This window comes from Schistocerca piceifrons, chromosome 6 (genome assembly GCF_021461385.2).
Source record: "Schistocerca piceifrons isolate TAMUIC-IGC-003096 chromosome 6, iqSchPice1.1, whole genome shotgun sequence".
In the NCBI taxonomy this organism is placed as follows: Eukaryota; Metazoa; Arthropoda; class Insecta; order Orthoptera; family Acrididae; genus Schistocerca; species Schistocerca piceifrons.
In genome coordinates this window covers 428,743,267-428,753,084 of record NC_060143.1, presented here as the reverse complement: position 1 = coordinate 428,753,084, position 9,818 = coordinate 428,743,267, and the positions used below count along the sequence as shown (strand labels likewise).

The 9,818-nt window shown below is 42.7% G+C and overlaps 1 non-coding gene across 1 annotated transcript; it reads right to left on the bottom strand.

The window, feature by feature from the left end:
• Positions 1-498: 498 nt before the first annotated feature.
• Trnat-ugu lies at positions 499-573 on the bottom strand. The gene has a single exon. It is a non-coding gene; the product is annotated as a tRNA-Thr (tRNA).
• Positions 574-9,818: the final 9,245 nt, after the last annotated feature.

The following is a 9,818-nucleotide window of genomic DNA, read 5'->3' as shown; positions in this document are numbered from 1 at the left end:
CCACGAGAGGTGCAGACCCACTGCAGTCCTAGTAGAAATAATGGTATTGGTGGGTCATCATAGGTGCCGTCCCACTGTAGTCCTTGTAGAGACGGCCAGCAGCCATCTGTTGCTACTGTGAAGGTGCACAATCGCCATCGAAGAGTCTTGCAGAGAATATAGCAAGTCCATAAACCACCACTTGTGCACTCACAAAGTTTTTGGAATTGTCCTTAGAACCAGCAACAGCAAGTCCATAAACCACCGCTTGTGCACTCACAAATTTTTTTTTTTGATATGTCCTTAGAATCAGCAATGCTGTTAACCAGTCCCTTGCTGAATTATTAACACACGTGCAAACACTATAGTCCCTACTTCTCACATATTGTCCATATACTATGACCAACAGAAATGTGTACAGTGAAATGAATGCTTACAAGTTATGAAATGATAATTAAATGGACACCCTAGCTGCAAACAGGCGTTGATGTACTTCATAGGGGACATGTTGAAAATGTGTGCCCAGACCGGGACTCGAACCCGGGTTCTCCTGCTTACATGGCAGACGCTCTATCCATCTGAGCCATCGCGGGCACAGAGGATAGTGCGTCTGCAGGGACTTATCCCTTGCACGTTCCCCGTGAGATCCGCACTCCCAACATGTCCACACCACTACATACGTAGTGCGCCTAATAGATGTTTGCCCATCATACTCATTACTCGTGGCAGATTAATCTACCAAGTCCCGTACGAGTTCGGGCATAGCGTGTGCGTTCGCACAAGAAGGTCAATGGCCGGGAAGCCACATTTTAACTATATATGATGGTAGAATCTGTTCCCATTACAAGTTACTTAATTTGATGAACTGGTGTCTATACAATTATAAATTTACAACATAAGAATACAATTACAAAGGTACAAAATACATCATTAAAGAACACAATAGTACAGATAACATTTGTAGTAATACAGGCTTTACAAAAGAATAGAAACAGACATATACATCAGTGTTACAGGAATTATGACATAAGTAAATATATAAAACATCAGAATAGCTTTTGAAACATCAACTTCACACATGAGCATCAAAACAGAACAGAATAAACAATGTCTAAATATCTTTACAAAGAAAATAACATATTATTAGAAAAATTCTGCAACATAACTCGTATCAGCTGAACACAAAAAGACAGCTGCATCGTGATTCTGTAATGTATTTTCATGCCGCGAAAAAATAGGTTGGAAATGCTCACAAATTTGTGTTTTTACGTCATTACAGACTTTTTGGCATTTCGATTCGATTTTATGTAACTCAGTAGTTAAATCTTCACGTGTTTGTTCAAGCGTGGTGTCTAACCTTTGAAGATTTTGTTCCATTGTGTCTAACTTTTGAAGATTTTGTTCCATTGTGTCTAACTTTTGAAGATTTTGTTCCATTGTGTCTAACTTTGGAAGATTTTGTTCCATTGTGTCTAACTTTTGAAGCTTTTGCTGTGGTTGTCCCATTTGTTGTATTAATTGTAATAACAATGCACTGGTGTCTGAAACATGTTCCTCAGTGCTATTCGGCAGTGAATTTGCACCGGTAACATTCACATTTTGACAAGCAGAAAATGTGTCTTGACTTATTTGAGAAAACAGTGTGGACCCAAAACCTGAATCTAGAGTATTTGCGAGATTGTGTACTGTCATTTCGGATTCGTGAGGCGAGCTGTTGCCGACCGATCGATCGATAATGCTTCCCTGTTCACTAATTGTTTCACTGTCTACGCCATTATTTGCCGCCCGCTCCATTTCACTATGCACAATTACCAAATTATCACTTTGAATGTCTGTTAATTCATTACACAGTGGTGCTGATAAGTTACGTTCGTCGTCACTATTATTTCTCAGTTTACTTTGGAGCCTAGTGTTACATTTTTCACACGCCATTATTGTCACAATATTTCACACGATAACACAGAAAAGCACAATTTGAAGAGCAAAATAAGAAAATACATTAACATAGCACTGAAAATAATATCTAGTTAATTGAAAGCGCAGCTGCGAAATACTTGGTGCAAATCTACATGCATGCCACAACTGTTTTACTGTACAACAATGAAAAACTACAACTACAAAGGACATTCTCTCTATGATTACGCGCTAGCAATAAACAATAGCTACACTAATTACACAAACTACAAGAAAAAATCAGAAGATTCCAGTGAGGTATCCTCAGCTAAGGGTCGACATATGAAACGTCCCCTTAGAAAAGTTATTGAATTACTGTGCTGATAAATCTCTTACATTATTTGATTTTCAAACAGCTGAGCAAAACTGAATGTACTCAGACATTTCGCTCATTACCTATTCTGATCAACACTAAACTGACACACAATATTTTTTTAGCGCAACGCAATCTGACTTTCAATAATCCCTACAAAATCATGGCCCTGACTAACATTAACCTATACCTTTCACAAATCACTTACCTCACAAAAATCTTCGTTACTAGAACTACTGCAATACAGCGAGCGCCACTACTGCCAGCTAAATAAAAGATTCAAACTACTGAAGGCACTAACTACTGATAGGCATAGTTAGCAAATGAAAGATTTTGATAGAGAACAAACAATGTATTTATCTTAATAGTGTTCAAAAGTCATAATATATATATATATATATATATATATATATATATATATATATATATATATATATATATATATATAGCAGTTCATGACATCCATTCTTACAAATGTACTGTTTTTGATGGAAACACGTCCAGATCATCCGCTCTCAAAAATCCGCCATCTCACTTCCCCACATCCACCACTGCTGGCGGCTCACCTCCAACTGCGCAACGCTACGCGCTGTTTACAGCCAACAGCCCAACAATAGAATAGCAAACAACAATGCAAACCAGCCACAGACTGCACACAGGACGGCCAGTGATTTTCATACAGAGCGCTATGTGGCGTTACTAATAAACAAAAAAAAAGACAGCCTACTTACACCTCCTCATCTCAGAGCAGCAGTTGCAATCTCCCCCCTAAATTATTTACTGCATGTATTACAATCTCTGTCTTCCTCTACAGTTTTTTCACTCTACAGTTCCCTCTAGTACCATGGAAGCCATTCCCTGATGTCTTAACAGATGTCCTGTCATCCTCTCCGTTCTCCATGTCAGTAGTGTCCACATATTTTTTTCCTCTACTGTTCTGTGCAGAACCTCCTCATTTCTTACATCATTAGCTCATATAATTTTCATTATTCGTCTGTAACACCACATACCAAACGCTTCGATTCTCTTCTGTTGCGGTTTTCCCACAATCCATGCTTCACTGGTCCGCAGCTCGTGGTCGTGCGGTAGCGTTCTCGCTTCCCGCGCCCGGGTTCCCGGGTTTGATTCCCGGCGGGGTCAGGGATTTTCTCTGACTCGTGATGACTGCGTGTTGTGTGATGTCCTTAGGTTGGTTAGGTTTAAGTAGTTCTAAGTTCTAGGGGACTGATGACCATAGCTGTTAAGTCCCATAGTGCTCAGAGCCATTTGAACCATTTTGAACCATGTTACACTGTCATCCAATGCTCTGCACCAAACCCACATTCTCAGAAATTTCTTCCTCAATTTATGGCATATGTTTGATACTAGTAGATATCTCTTGGAGAGGAATGCCCATTTTTCCTGTGCTAGTCTACTTTTGATGTCCTCCCTGCCCCGTCCGTCATTTGTTATTTTTGTATCTAGGTAGCACAACTCCGTAACTTAATCTACTTCGTAACCAACAACCCTGTTGTTAAGTTTCTCGCTGTTTTCATTTCTGCTGCTTCTCATTACTCTCGTTTTGCTTCGATTCATTCACAAACCATATTCTGTACTCATTAGAAGTCTAATTCGATTCAGCAGATCATGTAATTCTGCTTCCATTTCACTCATGATGTCGTCAGTGAAACGTATCATTAACATCCTTTCACCATGAATTTTATTTCCACTCTTGAACCGTTCTTTCATTTCCGTCACTGCTTCTTCGATGTACAGATTGAACAGTGGAGGCGAAAGACTACATCCCTTTCTTACACCTTTTTAATCCGAGCTCTTCTTTCGTGGTCGTCCACTCTTATCATTACCTCTTGGCTTTTGTGTATGCTGTATATTATCCATCTCTTCCTACAGCTTTTCCCTATTTTTCTCAGAATTTCGAACATCATTTTACGTTCTCAAACGCTATTTCCAGGTCAACAGAGCTATGAGTGTGTCTTGATTTTTCTTAAGTCTTGCAACCGCAGCGTCAGAATTCCCTTTCTGGTGCCTTTACCTTTGCTACAGCCAAACTGATCGTCATGTAACACAACCTCGGTTTTCTTTTCCATTCTTCTGTACATTATTTTTGTCAGCAATTTCGATGCATGAGCTGATAAACTGATTGTGCGATAATTCTCGCACTTGTCAGCTCTAGCAGTCTTCGGAATAGCGTGGACGATATTTTTCCGAAATTCTGATGGTATATCGCCAGACTCGTACATTCTACATACCAACGTCAACAGTCTTTTTGTTGCCACTCCCCCCCAATGATTTTAGAAATTCTGATGGAATGTTATCTGTCCCTTCTGTCTTATTCGACCGTAAGTCCCCCCAAGCTCTCTTAAATACTGATTCTAATTCTGGATACTCTATCTCTTCTAAATCACTCCTGTGTCTTCTTCTATCACATTAGACAAATCTTCCCCCTCTTAGAGGCCTTCGATGTACTCTTTCCACTTATGCGTTCTCTCCACTGGATTTAACAGTGTAATTCCCTTTGCACACTTAATGTTGGCGCTCTTTTGTTTTAATGTTACCAAAGTTTGTTTCGACTTTTGTGCATGCTGAGTCAGTCCTTCCGAGAGTCATTTCTTTTTCGATTTCTTCACATTTTTGAGGCAGTCATTTCGTCTTATCTTTTTCTGCACTACCTATTTATTTCATTGCTCAGCGACTTGTATTTCTGTGTGCCTGTATTTCCCTGAACTGTTTTGCACTTCCTTCTTTCATCGATCAACTGAAGCATTTCTTCTGTTACACATGCTTTCTTCACAGTTACCTACTTTGTATCTATGATTTTCTTACCAACTTCTATGATTGCCCTTTTTGGAGGTTTTTATTCCTCTTCAACTGTAGTGCCTACTGAGGTATTCCTTTTTGCTGTATCTACTGCTTTTTTTAGAACTTCAAGTATATCTCGTCATTCCTTATTATTTCCGTATCCCACTTCTTTGCTTATTGATTCTTCCTGACTAATCTCTTAAACCTTAGCCAACTCTTCATCACTACTAAGTTGTGATCTGATTCTGTTTGATTTCGTAATATCTGTGTGACCATGATGAAATGAAACTGAAATCTTACCGTATCACCCGGCCTTTTCCAAGTATACCTCGTCCTCTTGTGATTCCTGAACAGAGTATTCGTTATTACTATCTGCAATTTATTACAGAATTCAATTAATCTTTCTCCTTTCTCGCTTCTTGTTCGAAGTCCATATTTACCTGCAACCTTTTCTTTTAGGCTTTCGCCTAGATCTGTATTCCAGTCCTTCATGACTATTATATTTTTATATCCCTTTACGTTCTGTCTTACCCTTTCAGTATCCTCATGTCATTTCTCTATCTCTTCATCTTTAACTTGCGACGCCGGCATATATACTTGAATTATCCTTTTCGGTGTCGGTTTGCTGTCGATTCTGATAAGAACAACCCTATCACTGAACTGTTCTCAATAACACACTCTCTGCCCTACTTTCCTATTCATAACTAACCCTACTCCCGTTATACCATTTTCCGCTGCTGATGTTGTTACTCTATACTCATCAGAGCAGAAATTCTTTCCTTCTTTCAATTTCACTTCACTCACCTCTACTATATCTAGAGTGGGCCTTTGCATCTCCTTTATCGGATTTTCAGCTTCCGTACCACATTCAAGCTTCTGACATTTCAATCGTAGAACGTTATCCTTACACTGATTATTGAATCTTTTTTCTCATGGTCACCCCTTGGCAGCCCTCTCCCAGAGATCCGAATAGGGGACTGCTCTGGAGACTTTTGCCACTGGAGAGATCTTCATGACAATTTTTCAATTCAGGTCACATGTCCTGTGGATGCACATGGTTATGTGTCTTTAATGCAGTGGTTTCCACTGCCTTCTGCATCCTCATGCAGTTGATAATTGTTCATTCTTCCGTCTTGTGGGGCAGTTTGCCACCCTTAGGACAAGAGAGTGTCCAGAACCTCTGTCTGCTCCTCCGCCCTCTTTGACAAGGCCGTTGACAGAATGAGGATGCCTTCTTATGCCTTACGTCTTTGGCCGCCAATGTTGATTATTAACCAAAATTTAAGCGGTGGCGGGTTTCGAAACAGACCGCTGATGTTTAGATTACTAATCAAAGACACTACCCCTACACAATGGGTGCACTTTCGGCCGTATCTATCGTCTCTCTAATCTTCCTCCTGTGTCTGCCTGCTGAGATGAGCGGTAACACCGGGCCTGGGTTCGATTCCCGGTCGGGTTGGAGATTTTCTCCGCTAGTGGACTGGGTGCTGTGTTGTCCTTATCATCAACGACACGCAGGCCGCCCACTATGAATTCACCTGAATAAGACTTGCAACCCGGTGGCCGATCTCCCCCCCCCCCCCCCCTCGAACCCCCCGATGGGGCCTCCCTGCCATCAACGCCACATGATAATCTCATTTCTTTTCCTTCCTCTTGATGGTAAGATGCTGTTTTTGCTGTTTTTCCAGTACGCAGGCTTCTCGGAATTCTATCTGTTTGTCACACTCGTCCTGGTGTTCTGCCAACACTAACATGATGTGTTGTCTTAGTCGGATATACGAGGGTGAGTCAAATGAAAACCTTAAATATTTGTTTAAATATTATTTATTGTGCAGAAGTGGTACAAAGCTGTATCACTTTTCAACATAATCTCCCCCACGCCCAGTGCAATTCCTCCAGTGCTTACAAAGTGATTAAATTCCTTTAGGAAAAAATTCTTTTAGTAGTCTGCACAACCAGTCATGCACCGCGTGGCGTACCTCTTCATCAGAACGGAACTTCTTTCCTCCCATTGTATCTTTGAGGGGTCCAAACATATGGAAATAACTTGGGGCAAGGTCTGGGTTGCTCGTTCTCTTCGTTTTCAGTTGGTGGAAGTGAACCCAGGTTTCGTCCCCAGTAACGATTTTTGCAAGGAAGCCTTCACCTTATTCGTTCAAAGCACCGAAGTAGTTCTTCACAAGCATCAACACGTCGTTCTCTCATTTCAGGAGTGAGCTGCCGTGGCACCCATCTTGCAGACACTTCGTAAAACTGGAGCACATCATGCACAATGTGATGTGCTGACCCATGACTAATCTGTAAACATGCTGCAATGTCATTCAGTGTCATTCGATGGTTTTCCTTCACTATGGCTTCAACTGCTTCAATGTTCTGTGGAGTCACAACTCGTTGTGCCTGACCTGGACGAGGAGCATCTTCCACTGAAGTCACACCATTTACGAACTTCCTACTCCATTCGTAGACTTGCTTCTGTGACAAACATGCATCACCGTACTGAACCTTTATTCGTCGATGAATTTCAATAGGTTTCACACCTTCACTACGCAAAAACCGAATAACAGGAAGCTGTTCTTTCCTGGTGCAAGTCGCAAGTGGGGCTGCCATCTTTATACTGATACTGCGACGGTATGTTTTCATTTGACTCACCCTCGTAGCTCTCATGCTCAGATGTTCGTGTCCTCGTCAGTCGCCCTGTCTCCCCTAGATTCACTACTCGACACTCGCATCCTATTTCATAAACTGCAAAAGCATGTAGCTTGGATGAGCCAAGAACATCTTTTATTCTGTTGCTGCTTCGAAAAATCGGCTTTTTCACCAGCGAAGAAAAGTATAAACAGCAATAAAGGATGTCTAAAAACTCTCCTCCTCAACCTCAATACCCTATCAGATTACATTAAGTGCCTCTTCCACCAGTACATAAGAAACAAAACTTTTCCCATTCAGTAGTTTGAAAAACGACCCTGACGAAGGTCATTTGCAACAGCGGCCACGGCGTCGGAGAGATTTTACACATCGACAATGTGGTCATGTACGCAGAGGAATTTCATCGACTTGGGAATAATCCTGTAACCAGATATTGCACAAACCTTTGAAGTAAGGTGGCACGGGTGCAGAAAGAAGAGAGCTAGGGGTAGCAGGTACCCACCGTGAGGCCGTTGACGAGCCACTCGAGGCTGGGGGCGGGCCGGGCCGGCGCCGAGCTGCAGTTGGCGCTGAGCGTCTCCCCGGGCTGGTAGGACTCGCTGCTCGCCCACACCTGGGGCGCGTCCTGCTGCGGCTCTGGGGCACCAAACACTTGCCGTTACTGGCGCTCACACACCACTCCACTACACAAATGTAAACAAGGCATTGTACGAGGGCTACTCGTTTATTAAGGTCCGATCGGTCTCGAAATATAAAACAAAGTGAAAAATCAAAATATTTTAATTGCAGTGGACAGCTACACATTTCAGATAATTTAGTGCATAGTCGCTGTGGTGTCACGTATCGATACTGCTGTACGGGAGTATCACAAAGGAATTGAAAATTTCTGCCCAAAACCAACGGCGCCGTGCAGCATCCAGTTGAACCAATGGAGCACACCCGCTGAGCCACCCCTACAGCGGCTCTGGACTATGAGCACCCTCTGCCGCTGCAATATAGGACGGCCGACGGTGGCATACCAGTCGACTTGCACTTGGAGCTACTACGCTACAGTAACTTTGTCTGAGTTTTATCCTTGCAGACACTGAAGTAGCTGGACTATGTTTCTTGAGGCATTATGTGTGATGAGTCATCATACACTTGGAGAAATATAAGTACACTACTGGCCACTATAATTGCTACACCACGAATATGACCTGCTACAGACGCGAAATTTAACCGCCAGGAAGAAGATGCTGCGATATGCAAATGATTAGCTTTTCAGAGCATTCACACAAGGTTGGCGCCGGTAGTGACACCTACATCGCGTTGACATGAGGAAAGTTTCCAACCGATTTCTCATACAGAAACAGCAGTTGACCGGCGTTGCCTGGTGAAACGTTGTTGTGATGCCACGTGTAAGGAGGAGAAATGCGTGCCATCACGTTTCCGACTTTGATAAAGGTCGGATTGTAGCCTATCGCGATTGCGGTTTATCGTATCACGACATCGCTGCTCACGTTGGTCGAGATCCAATGACTGTTAGCAGAATATGGAATCGTTGGGTGCAGGAGGGTCATACGGAATCCCGTGCTGGATCTCAACGACCTTGTATCACTAGCAGTCGAGATGAAAGGCATCTTATCCGCATGGCTGTAACGGATCGTGCAGCCACGTCTCGATCCCTGAGTCGACAGATGGTGACGTTTGCTAAACAACAACCATCTGCACGAATAGTTCGACGACGTTTGCAACAGAATGGACTATCAGCTCGGAGACCATGGCTGCGGTTACCCTTGACGCTGCATCACAGAGCGCCTGCGATGGTGTACTCAACGACGAACCTGGGTGCACGAACGGTAAAACGTCACTTTTTCGGATGAATCCAGGTTCTGTTTACAGCATCATGATGGTCGCATCAGTGTTTGGCGACATCGCGGTGAAAGCACATTGGAAGCGTCTATTAGTCATCGCCATACTGGCGTATCACCCGGCGTGATGGTATGGGATGCCACTGGATACACATCTCGGCCACCTCTTGTTCGCATTGATGGCACTTTGAACAGTGGACGTTACATTTCAGATGTGCTACGACCCGTGGCTCTATCCTTCATTCGATCCCTGCGAAACCCTACATTTCAGCATGATA